Below are 13,490 nucleotides of genomic sequence, written 5' to 3'. Positions count from 1 at the left end.
CCATCTTCACAAAACCTGCAACACACACACAAACTAGGAACCATGGAGGCTCACCTCCCATCCTAAGCTCCTATGAAGCCACCCATCAAGCAGGGGAAACAAGGTCCAAATGGGACACACACACACTCATCACTTGCTAACACATGAAACATACCACATAACACCAAACAATCCCTTCCATGGCTTACACATCGATTCACCATTGGAATCATAAAACATTAGGTGAAGGTGGGCTCTTCAAAGAGGAGATTTGTATTGTTTGTAGTTGCATTGTTGCTCATCTTAAGGGGGGCATTAGATTAAAGGGTTAATTTAATTTAATTTATTAAATTACCTTCCCTTCTTAAGATTTCACTTCATGCACTTGTATTTCAATTAAATGTCATTTACCTCTTAGGGTTTCCCTTGTAGGTTTTACAATCTCCTTGTATAAGGATTGATCAATCGTAAATTTCATTCATTCTTTTCAATCTGATAATATAATTTTCCATATTTTTAGAGCCCAACGCTTGCCTCTTCTTTGTGACAAGTTTTTGCATGCAGGTGTTCTTCAGGTTTTGTGGATTTGTATTGCTCAAATCCTTCAATCACCATAATAGTTTTGTATTCCAATAGGACCACATAAGTTAGTATGAACCAACTCTAAAATATCATTAGAAGAATAGGTATTGCTCTTGAAACTATACTTTGTCATTTTACTCATTTGACATTATTTGCACATCACTTTATTAGGTTTTCTTAGTCTTGGAAACCCTCTAACTCTTTTAATTTCACTAATGCTTACCAAGTTGTCAAATTTCACATGACATAGCCTCTTATGCCATAACCAAACATCTTCACATTCTACAAATAGACAAATATCTTCAGATAGGTCTAGATAGAACAAGTTACCTCTTATTTTCTCTCCACTCCCAACTAGTTCACCAGTACCATCATAGATCTTTGCCTTCTTGTTATGGAATTAACTCTATAACCTAAACTTATCAACTATGCTACACTCAACAAGTTGTATTTGAAACCATCAACCCAATATGCATTATCACACTTTATCTTTTCATTTAGTTTAATTGATCATTTACCCTTCACATAATATGTTCCATCAATACCAAACTTAACACTACTTCCATTATAGTGTTCTAGCTTATTAAACTTATTTGTATCACCAGTCATATGATGTGAGCAACCACTATCAATTATCCATCTATCATTCTTACTCACATGTGAGATCAATGCAGATTTCTTATCTTCATCAGAATCATCTTTCACTGCAATATAAGCAACTTCTGCATCATGATCATCAAAAATACTATAAGAACCATCCTCTTCAACACTATAGCAATATTTCTTACCTTTGTCTTTGTAGTTTCTTTTGTCTTTTTTCCTTCTATCATCTCTTTTTCCTTTGTACTTGAAATCTTTCCTTTCCTATTTGTCATCTCTATCAAGGCATCTAAGAACAATATGACCAACTTTGTTACATGTAAAACAGATAATAGAAAGTTTACCTTTGTATTTGCCTTTTCCTCTAGGAAGTCTTCTTGCCAACAATGCTTCAAGTTCATCAAGCTCATCATTAGATCCACTGTCACTTTCTACATACTTTTTTCTTCTTCTTTTTCTTAGATTCATCAAGGGTTAGTTGGGCTTTGAATGTAGATTCAACATTAGCAGGGGAGTAAATCAAAATTTGTTAATTCAAATGTAGTAAATCTACCAATGAGACTATCCAAGATCAGATCATTACTAGGTGTACACCTCAATTATTGAGTTGCAAATACTCTAATTGCATAGATAGGAAGTAAAGTCATCAATACGTTGCTTATCATAGTCTCATTAGTTATATTTCCTCTAGCTCCTTTGATAGCATTCACCACTTCTTTGATTTGGCCATAATATTGTGCAATTTTCTCACCTTCTTGTATTCTCATGTCATCAAATTTTCCTCTCGATCTCTGTGCCTTAGCTCTCAACCCTTTCTTGTCTCCACCATGGATTTTTGCCAACTTGTCCCACATTTACTTAGTAGTAGTGTATTCCTTCACATCATTAAATTCTCTGTGATTGAGGGTTGTTGAAAGTTCAATCATCATTTGGTTGTGCTCTTGCTTCTCTTTTATTTGTTGAACTATCATGGGTCTAGGTACCTCAATGTATTCATTGCCTAAGTAGTAGGATGTGGAATCTCCAATACCAAATAAGTACAATCTCATCATCCTTTGCCATGTTGGGAAGTTCTCCTTGTTCAACTTAAGTATTTCTATCTTGTACATCTTGATCTTTTGTTTGAGTCCTTCAAACTTTCCTGACAGGCACCAGTGCTATGATACCAATTGTTATAGTAATTTATAATAGTTGAGAGGATGGGGGGTGAATCAGTTATCCTAAAGCCCCCAAATGTACTAATTCAACTTTTAATAACTTCAAACAGATTAGTCAATCACAAATATCCACTCAATCTCTACAGCATATTATCAGTAATTTAGCATTTCATACATTTATTTAACTCTTTGTCTTTATATGCGTCGACTGCTAGTAAATAAAATACTCTAAAATATAGCATGCAAAATAATAATGTCCACATATGAAAACAACACTTCAACACTAGGTATCCGCAGGTCCATACCCATTGTGTTGAGGGAGATAATGACCCAACCACAATCACATAAGACAATCACCCATGGCTAACACACACACCAATCAAGTATGATACAACATCTATATTATCATGAAGACAATGTAGTACATAAGGTCATTGGTCAAACCCACTATAGGATAACTATGTAGGGACTCTAGTGGAGTGTAAGTCGCTTGGCATTGTGAAGCCCAAGCTATATATTGTGTGGTATCAACTCCCTCAGGAGGCCATCACACTAGTCTAGAATCAACTCCAATTGGAGGCCATTACACCATGCTCTCAAACCTGATACATGCCTATCATACAAGCACACACCCTTAGACCAGATACAGGCCTACCATATAGGTTTTCTCTTATCTTATCATTAAGTTTTAATACCCATTAATTAATTTGGTTATCACTTGTTAGAACCTCTACACATGACCTTCTCGGCCACTTTTGGGTCAGGACACATGAGAGAAGCCACTCCACATATCTACCCTACATACCCATGTTCATCACATGATGAGTGCTTGTAGGAGATGCAAGTTCCCAACCCAAACCCCAAATGAACAATCCCTTAACCAACCTATATTTGCGAGTTCAGGTCTTGCAAGATCCTGTCATATGCACACACACACATTATTGTGTGTGGGCACAACTAACTTTACAAATATAATCACATAATACCAATGCAAGGGTTGGATATGAGAAATACAACACATGATACACGTAGAAATAAACTCACTCAACCAGCCTAAATCTAGTAGTACAAATTCTACACAAATCCCAATGTCCAAGAAGTAGAAACATAATATGAAAGGAAATATGTAAGACAATCCATTTTTACAAATCCGAGAAGACACTAACAAAACCCCAACAAATATGGGTAGCATGAAAAATAAAGCAAGACTAAAAAGCCCAAAATTTGAACTTTTCATATAACAACAAAATTGAAACCCCAACTCTAGAATATGATCATGAGACCATGTGTACAATAAAATTTGCAAAATAGGCTCATAAACCCCATTTGACAAATTCGACAAAATTCCCAAGTCCACAAAATCCAATATAAAGACATGACTCTATATCAAAAAATAAAATACCCAAGAATTCCTATGACTATTTTGATTCCATGATCCTAATCATGAAGGCAAGGGCTACAGGATCCAACCTCTAATTAAGCTAAACATAGAAATGGGCGAAAACTAGATGGCACACAAAATGAGACAATGCCAAAAACACCCAAAAATAAACATCAAATAAATCGACAAAAATAAAATCCTTTGGTCTAAATCCACCCAACAACTCCCTTTTCAAATAAAATCTTGGATCTGGACACTTTATACAAATCCAGTAGCATAACAGTAGGAAAACTTACAAACCCACATGCTAGAAAAGTAAAATGCTCACAATTGTCAACCGGGTGATGGAATTATGTAAAAGTAGAGGGGAACATTAGTTCTCTACTCCCTAACATTTAACAATCAAAATAATGAATTAAAACGGGCTAAAAATAATAAAACCATAAAGCCCTACCTCACAATGAAAAGGGCAATATGTGAAATATCATAGTAAAATAATAGGGCCACCAAATTGGATGAGACCATTACCATAGTAGAGAAATCCCAATAGGAATCCAACGAGATTGATCTCACAAAGATCTACTGAGCCAAACTCTCGCAACAAGCAAAACACTAAATTCTCCTAAGAGGGGTTTAAGGATTTTCCTCCAAAACCATGAGATAACAAAGTGATAAGTGAGAATAGAAACTCACTTTTGCCTAATATAAGCACTTTTATAAAAGCAATTTATAAATTAAACTATTAAAATAACTTGATAAACTAATTGGCTCTTTTCCCAAATTAAATCAGCCAATTCCAATTAAATTGGAATTCAACTACGACAAATTAGTCGAGAAATAAAATAAAATAAATAAAATCACTCTAATCCATTGAAGCAAAAGATTTAATTAACATTTTTTCATGATAGTTGCAGATTTCTAAATGCACAAAAACGCTCACGACTTGAGACACATATGCATAATGAATCCAGATTTATCAATTACCAAAAGGTTAAAATAATTAGTATAAAGATACATGACCCATATAGAGAAGATATTGGCTCAACATGAAAGGTTTGATCATTAATTACATGTGTTGTTGTTGAGGACATAAGTCTTGCATAGTAAACAAACACAATCAAGTGTAGATGCACAACATATAATATCCAAAGTAACAATTATGTGAGATTATGTAATAAAACATCTGATAAATCTTATTTAAATAACCCAACTAAATAATTATATTTACATCAGTCTATTGAAAGGAACACAATAGATATTCATAGCACAACAATATATGAATTTGATATGGACAAATCATTTACAATTATTCTAAGCATTTAATAACGGAAATAATTAATTAATTACTCAACAACAAATAAGGTAAAATATAACACATGAGCTTAGATAATCATCCTAAAATAACATCATAAACCTCAAATGTAAAATGCGCTAAAACTACAGAGTATAACCATTGTTCATACATCAAGGGTAGTCATAGAACAACATCATGATACCATATAGATCCTAATAACCATTGGTATAAACCTTGGTGAAACCCTCTAATACATTATAATCTCATAAATTAGGGATAAGCATAATCAACCTACTATTACAATAACATAAATCAAATCACCTCCAAGGGTGTAGACCTCTCATAGGTCCTAGATCACTCAAAAAGCATGAGCATCAAAGTTGCATCCTTCCAGATGACTTATAGGAATCAAATGAGAGAGGCACTACATCATCCCCCCTAAAGGCTAGGCTTACTCCTAGAAGCCTGTGATCCAAGAATAAAAAGCAATCACACCAAGTGCAAAATCAAGGTTCAACAATATAAGAAATTCTCATTACTTCCAACAAGTCAAACCAAATCACTTCAACACTCACAAACCATCTCATCAACCACCACAAATGGTCAACCACAAGAGGATAGGTGTCACACCGACATAAATTCCTTCAACAAGGAACTTCCCGTGTGCTAGGAAAACTTAACTAGCCACAAACTCAACCCTACGAGGCAAGGAACAAGCCACTCTACCTCATCCATAGGTTCCCAACTGCAACATGCACCTACCAAGTGACCACTAACCAAGGTCAAACATTAAGCCCTTTCTAAATTGAATTGGAATCAAGGGGGATAACCATCCCAAAATGCCCAACAACACTACCATGTAACACATGAGCATTCTTGAATATAAGAAAACTCACCCTAAAAACACTAATGATGATAGTTCTCTACCAAAATTACACTTTTTTGAAGGATAGTCTCAATAACTAACCACCAAGCATAGGAGCAACTTAGTCTCTATTGTACAGAAAGCTCAACTATCATTGGAAACTAGGGTTACCCCAAGTAGACAAGGCATTGCCTTTCAACAAGGATGCAAAGAATTTCATTAATGGACAAAATCACATGTTTAACTTCTCACCAATGCAAATGATGGTAACATGTATCCAAATATACCATGTCTCTCTAGCCACATGTTAGGAATGCTACACCTGACCTACTGCTAAACTCAATCTCCAATCCTCAAGTCAACCACGAAAGAGAAACTTGACAGAGAGAGCATCCTAAAGATATTTACATAAGGAGATAAAACTATTGAGTGTCTGGACTTGGAAGGGAGACTCTCTCAACCTCCACACTAAGCCATCCCAAGATTACTTGGGGAAAATTATAATGCCACCAATCATCTAAACACTCACCCAACACTAAGTGTGCTAGTGGCATAACCACACCAACCCACTCACTCAAGTGAGGTGAGAACAAAGGAAACACACAAGCATTGAGGCTCACCATTGGATTCAAAACTCAAAGGTAAACTAAGCCATACCCAACTACCAAAGGACAACATATACTCTAGAAGAGGAAAGCTCTAGACAATCACGTGGTCATAAGACCCATGATCACATATCAAAGCATTCCAAGCATTAGGTCATATGATAATGCACTAAGCAATAAATGACCTTCACTCTAGGAGTCACCAAGAGCCATCATAATCCACCAGGAGTTACTAGGAACAATAAACTTCATATCCAAGCTCTACTTGATCTCTGTTCAAAAGAGTAAAAATGATCTACACAAGCTATATGACAAGAAGAACCTAAATCCATCTAAGAAAAAAAAAAAGACCACTCACAAAAGAGTCCAACAAGGTAGAATTCAATCATCCTAGTTGTCAATGAACACAACAACCAAAATATCTAGAACCACAAAAGAGGATGAATGCTGACACATACATGGAACCTGACAAGCAAAGAAAAGTACATGCTTAAACCAAATAATCTCACTCACATAACCAACATTAACTCAATCATCTTATAAGCAATTACAAATATTTGAAATCAAGATAGAGCAATGCATCAAGAGTAAATTACCATTTAGTAGGTACACACTTTTTATCAACTTTCTTTTTCTTTCACAAGTAACATTACATTTATTGACATATAACAAAACCAAAACTTCATTAGAACCTTTATGTCTATTCACAAACACACTAGTATGTTCTCTGCCAACTTATGCATTGTACATATTATTAGAGGTTTGAATGAACATGATAAAGCCATAATACACAATTGGGAAGTAGTAAAAGACATTTGGAATAGTCACCATGAAACAAAAGAAAAGGCTCAAATGGGGGAATTATCAATTCCAATAATAAATCTCAAAAATTGCACATTTCATCAATAAGTTAAGTGTGACAATTGTCACAAAGAGAGTGATAGAGAAATTTTGATGGCCAATCCAAGCAAGGAAAATACCAAAAACCAATGCTATCCCGAACAACATGCAGAATGATCCACTTGACAAATAAAACAAGGCATTAATCAGATGCATTATATGTGGTGATTTAGAACAACTGTACAAGAGGGAAAAATTGCCACATGATGTTAAGGAATGCATCACCCTAACAATGTTAGATAACACACTCACACACATAAGACAATAACCATCAATGACCTCATGCACATATATACTATAATATACTTATGAATATATGAGTATGATTACTTAATTGCAATTTCCCTATTCCTTTCCATGCAATGCAACAATCAATCATGCACGATCACAAATATAAGATTCAAGGGAAATATTTAAAGAATTTATCCTACCAAGTACTTTTCATAATCTTAAGAACTAAGCAATTCAAGGATGTAAGTCATTAACCGAAATAATATAGTGCAACAAATTATTTCATTCTCTATTACCAAATTTACTGTTTTCATTACAATGGTTCCACAGTCGATGCATGGGCATCTCACACAAAAAATAAAATGGGGTATAATTTAAAATTACACACACACACACACACACACACACACACACACACATATATTGGAGGAGAGAGAAAGTGATAAAAATTGGAGAAAAAATAAAAAATAAAAAATAAAAAATGGAGAAAAGAGGGAAAAGGGAATTTAATGTTTATTGTCAAGCTAACTTGTGGCTTAGTTTGGTATAAGTAGAGGGTCTTATTTTGTCATTATTCATTTGACATGGGATCCAACATTGAGGAAGTCAGCTAGAGAGGAGTAGTTGAGAAGAGCAAAGTTTGATAGCAGAGCTAGCAGCTGTTGCTTGGGAAACAAGAAGGTTGCTTGGAAGCTTGCAAGAACAAGTTTAGATTCTTCTTGGAGTTTCTACTAGATTGTGGAGTTGGGCTAGCTAGGATTTGGATCTTGCAGAGTAGTTGTTGTATTTGCTTATGTATTTGGTCATAACCCAGAAGGCCTTACAACTGGGCATGTTGGATGTAAATATTATGATTGTATTATGAGAATTGGAATTATTTTGGATCTAAATCTCTGTGTTAATGTTATTCTTTCATTGCGTGGTTATTTGTTGGGGGCTAGGACATCTCCTTTGGGGATTCTACTACCTTGCACTACATCAAGTGGTATTAGAGCAGAGCTCGATCTTGTGGTGGATTGTTCCTTTAGAGTCCTAGAAATCTTTGTTGTGAGGTGGCAAATTATGGTTTTGACTTACAATTGCAAAGGGCTCACATATGGATCTTGATATAAAGAGATGGTTGTGAAGATGGAAGGTTGATCTAGTTGTTGATTGTTAAGAGTGTAGATTTTGTTGCAGAGGGTTTGCGAAGATATTGGAAGATATCTCTGAGAAGATTGGACCCTGGGATGATTGTAGATATCTGTGATGTAGTGGAGAAAAAGATTTTAGAGATGTCAGCTTGGTTGGAAGCTAGTTTAACTGATCGAGTTAAAGAAGGGATAATTGAGTTTCACAAAGATTTCTGGAAATGGAGTCTACTGATCTAAAAGAGAGTGGTTTGGATAGTTAAGAAGATTGTGCATAAGAGAAGACACTTTGTTGTTAAGGAAGAGGTAAAGGATGACTTCGCTAAAGATGAAGAGGATATTTGTTTTCATGATTAGTTAGATGGATCTGACATGAATATTGCAAAGCATCTTATTGTGGACGATGAGATTGTTGATTGTGAGAATTCACATATGGATTTTTCTATTGATGTGGAGTTGGATGTTGTTGGTGTAGATTCACTAGTTGCTGATGTGGTTGAAGATCTAAATGATACTGTGGATCTGTATGTTCTTGGCCCACCTATGGTTGACATGGTTGAGGATTTACATGTTGCTCTTACTGTGGATTTTAGCTTACATGTTGTTGATTTGGCTTGAGAGTTACCTTATGTTGTTGACATGGATTTAATGTTTTAGGATATTATTGTCGGTGTTTGTGATCAATTGAAAAGATTGTTGGTGAAGCATTATGTTTAGTTTGTTCCTAAGAGTGAGCTTGCTAATTGGGTTACTGATATTCATTCGATTTTGATGTTTGAGTGGATGAAACATAGATGGTTGATTTTGAGATTTGTTCTTATATATGGGATGGATTGGAAACCTTTGGTGAAGATGAAGTTGTGTGCAGATATTTCTTTTGGCATCAAAGTATGAGACATACTTTTCTATCTATCTCGGGAGTTTCTATCTACCTTGGGAGTTTGATGCAGGAGCATCTTGCATCACAAAATAAAATGGGGCATAATTTAAAATTATAAAAAATAAAAATAAAAATTGGAGAAGAGAGAAAGTGATGAAAATAAGAGAAAATAAATAAATAAAATAAAATTTAAATTTAAATTTAAAAAAAATAGAGAAAAGTGAGAAAAAGACATTTAATATTTGTTGTCAAGTTGACTTGTGGCTTGAGGGTTTATTTGATGTTAAGGGTTTATTTAATGTAACTTACTAGGCAAACTTGTGGCCTGGTCTGGTATAAGCAGAGGGTCTTGTCTTGTCATTATTCATTAGACATGGGATCCAACATGAAGGAAGTCAGCTAGAGAGGAGTAGTTGAGAAGAGCGAAGTTTATTAGTAGAGCTAGTAGATGCAGCTTGGGAAATAAGAAGGTTGCTTGGTGGCTTGCAAGCACAAGTTTAGATTCTTCTTGGATTTTCTACTAGATTACATATCTGGGCTAGCTAGGGTTTGGATCTTGCGAGATCTTGCAGAGCAGTTACTATATTTGCTTATGTATTTGGCCATAACCAGAAGACCTTACAACTGGGCATGTTGGATGTAAATCTTATGATTATATTATGAGAATTAACATTATTTTGGATCTAAATCTCAGTGTTATTGTTATTCTTCCACTGTGTGGTTATTTTCTAGGGACTAGGACATCTACTTTGGGGATTCTCCTACCTTGCACTGTATCAACAACATAGTCATTTCTTTCAATAAGAGGAACCATTCAATATCATCACGGAGTGATGGTGAATTCCAAATACATTTTATTTCTTTACTTTTAGGAGAATACAAGGAACATAATGCACCATACTCCACAAGGAGAAATATAAGAGGCACTCAAGGCCAAACAAGGATACCAATAAGTGACTCTAGCTAAGTGTATACTCTACAAGGAGCAATATAAGAGGAATTCAAGGCCAAACAAGCATACCAATCAGTGACTCTAACTAAGTGGTCACACAGTAAACCAAGCCATACTAAGGCACATTGATAGCAACCACATTACAAGGGTTAACACAACACATTTGAAGACATGCTAAACCAAGGGACAACATTGCTCCATTCACTAGGGCATCCATAACATGAACCAAACAAGGGTCACTAACAACTATAATCCACAAGAAACAACCCACAACATGGTCTAGTATGCTCAGATGAGGTTTTCACCAAGGGGTATCATTCATCCCTAAAAGGTACACATAATCGAGTGATTCACTTCCTTCTCCTCACGTTACTTGAGTCACCTATACCAGATCAACAAGTCCATCCCAAGTAGACACCTAAGCAATAAGATATAACGAGCTCATAAGGAGACACTCACACTCACACTCACACTCACACTCACACAACATAACAACAACAACCATATGGCAACATATACACGAAGATCCCAATGTTTGAACATGGGCTTTGATACCACATGTAATGCCCCACCCATAGATCATCAGAAACAAGAATAAACAATGATGAACACTATTATTTTAAAGACAACATAGATACGTACAACTACAAACATAAAAGAGATTGCAATGAAAGACAACAAACCAAACCACCAAAGATCCCCAAGTGTTCATCAGTTACTAACATGTTCATTACAAGATATAATTTAGGATTATAATCGAGGTTCATTTTAAAGCCCAAATCCAAAGTTCCTACATGATTAATCCATACAAGTTCATTTACCAAGCTAAAACACAACAATGAAGAGATGTCATCACAATTACACACCAAATGTCCAATAAGCAAATTATCAAGGTCTAGGGAGCAAGAACTCCCAAAAGGGTATCCAAATCATCTACTGGCATTCATCGGACAAGTCAGGAAGTGCCCGTTATTTGGATTAATAGGTTCCCCAAGAAATTCTAGGCGACATTTCTCTTTAAGGCCAGACAACACCTCAAAATATCGCCACACGATACTTTACTAGTTGAGGTGATATTTCTCCCAACTGAAAGTGATATTTCTCCCAATTGGAGGTGATATTTCATAGTCTTGTTGGGCAACACTTTACCGGTATCATCCCAACTTGCTATCCTAATGTTGTCCAGGCTAGAAAATAAGGCTACAAAGCTAAACTAGGAAGAAAACAAGGCTAGAGCCTCCACACTAGGGAGTACACGAACCACCAAACTCAAGGAGCAAACACTCGAGAGCATTAATAAGCATAAAGATGATCAACATACCTCACACAACATCATACTACTCTAATCCATGATAATCAACATCCTCATAAAATAACATGTACATAAGCAACATCAAAATGAAAGGAAAGTACAAGCAAAATATGTAACCAAACTAAATCAACCTTGCTCATTTATTTCCAATCTTAATGGCATCATAAGAACTCAAGGATATCTGAATAAGACATTACAAACAACTCTAATTCACTAACACACTATAAGATAAACTCTATTTTTAATATATTAATAATTTTATATACAAATTATACACATGACATAAATTTCTTTAAAAATTGTTACATTTAAATCAACCTTTATTTAATAACTTAAATTTTATTAAAATAAAAATGAAAAAAGAAAAAAAGAAAATGAAGAAGAAAGACTATCTCATTAGAATCAATATATTTACAAACTAATAGCATTCATTACCCAAGGTGTTCACTTTCCTACCTCCTAACTTATTCAAAAGAATTTGGATACCCCAACAACTAAATCAAAATAAATCTCGAGTCCTAACATTCTCTATGAAGTATGGTTGAAGTGGCCCTACATCTAGTTAGGGAGTTTACCTCTCACCTCCAAACAAAAGAAATAAATTATCACCAAAATCTAAACATACCGACAAAAAGTTGAAAATGTCCACACAAGAGAGAGCCTAATGCATCAAGCTTGACCTCATAGACCTAAAAAGAAAACATGCATAATTTGTTACAAGCTACCTTATTAGGAGGTGGTCAAAGTTAAAAACCTTGGAGAGCCTATACAATGTACAGATGAAATTCATCCTCGCATTTGTGTTTTATAAAGGTGGTGTGATTTAAAATTTGATTTCTGGAATATCAATATTAGGCGAGTATATTTGGTGATGTTGAATTTGGTCTTTCCCTTGCCTGACCTGGGCAGTGTTGTTAAAATGGTGTTGTAGTCATTGCAATTGAACAATGCATGCTTTCTCTGTTTCTTCCTCTGCCTTGTCTTCCTTTACCATTATTGTCACACCTCTCTGTTTTTCACATTCTTCTCAGCGCGGCGTCTGCTGCACATTGTTGAGTTGGGTATCTGTTGAATAAATGAATGAAAGAAAAGGGTGAGGGCTGTCATACAGCAGGATCGAGCCTGACAGCTACGTATTATCGTCTCCTTTTGGTCTAGGGTTGGTCGAAGGTTAGTTCCTCCTCCTCCGATCTTAATGCATTTCTTTATTTCTTCTAATGGCTTTTCCTCCGATTCTTCCTCTGGGTATAATTACATTTCACTGAATTTCTGGAAAAATTTCTGGTTATTTTTTATTTTTACTCTCTTCCCTTAGGTACATCCTCAAAATAAAATCCATGCTTTATTGGGCAACCTGTGCTTGTAAATTTAGAAAACAACTTGTGGGGTGGAGTACTTCAATTCTATAAAAGAATCTGTGAATATGGGTGCGTTTTTTATAAGCTTTCAAATACCCAGAGGCTTATTTATCGCTCCTGGGCACATATCTGTATTGTGTTGTAGTCTGCATTGAATATTATCTTCCTAATTTTAATTTGGAAGCCAAAAAAAGGATTGATTTAGACGTGGGTGCCGATGACTTTTTTCTTGGTGTTCTTTATTTTTAAGATTTTCTCAAATTA

General features: G+C 35.2%; 1 protein-coding gene across 1 annotated transcript in view; it reads left to right on the top strand.

The window, feature by feature from the left end:
- Positions 1 to 12,454: 12,454 nt before the first annotated feature.
- Positions 12,455 to 13,490, top strand: part of LOC149532455 (uncharacterized) — a 112,338-nt gene continuing 111,302 nt past the window's right edge. The window contains exon 1 of the mRNA XM_089803358.1: positions 12,455 to 13,038. The gene's annotated coding sequence lies outside the window, so the exon portion shown is untranslated. The remainder of the gene's footprint in view (positions 13,039 to 13,490) is intronic.

This window comes from Cupressus sempervirens, chromosome 10, assembly GCF_028749045.1.
Source record: "Cupressus sempervirens isolate cs-2001-9-10 chromosome 10, ASM2874904v1, whole genome shotgun sequence".
Lineage (NCBI taxonomy): Eukaryota > Viridiplantae > Streptophyta > Pinopsida > Cupressales > Cupressaceae > Cupressus > Cupressus sempervirens.
The sequence above is the reverse complement of the archived record's forward strand: the minus strand, read 5'-3'. Positions and strand labels throughout refer to the sequence as shown.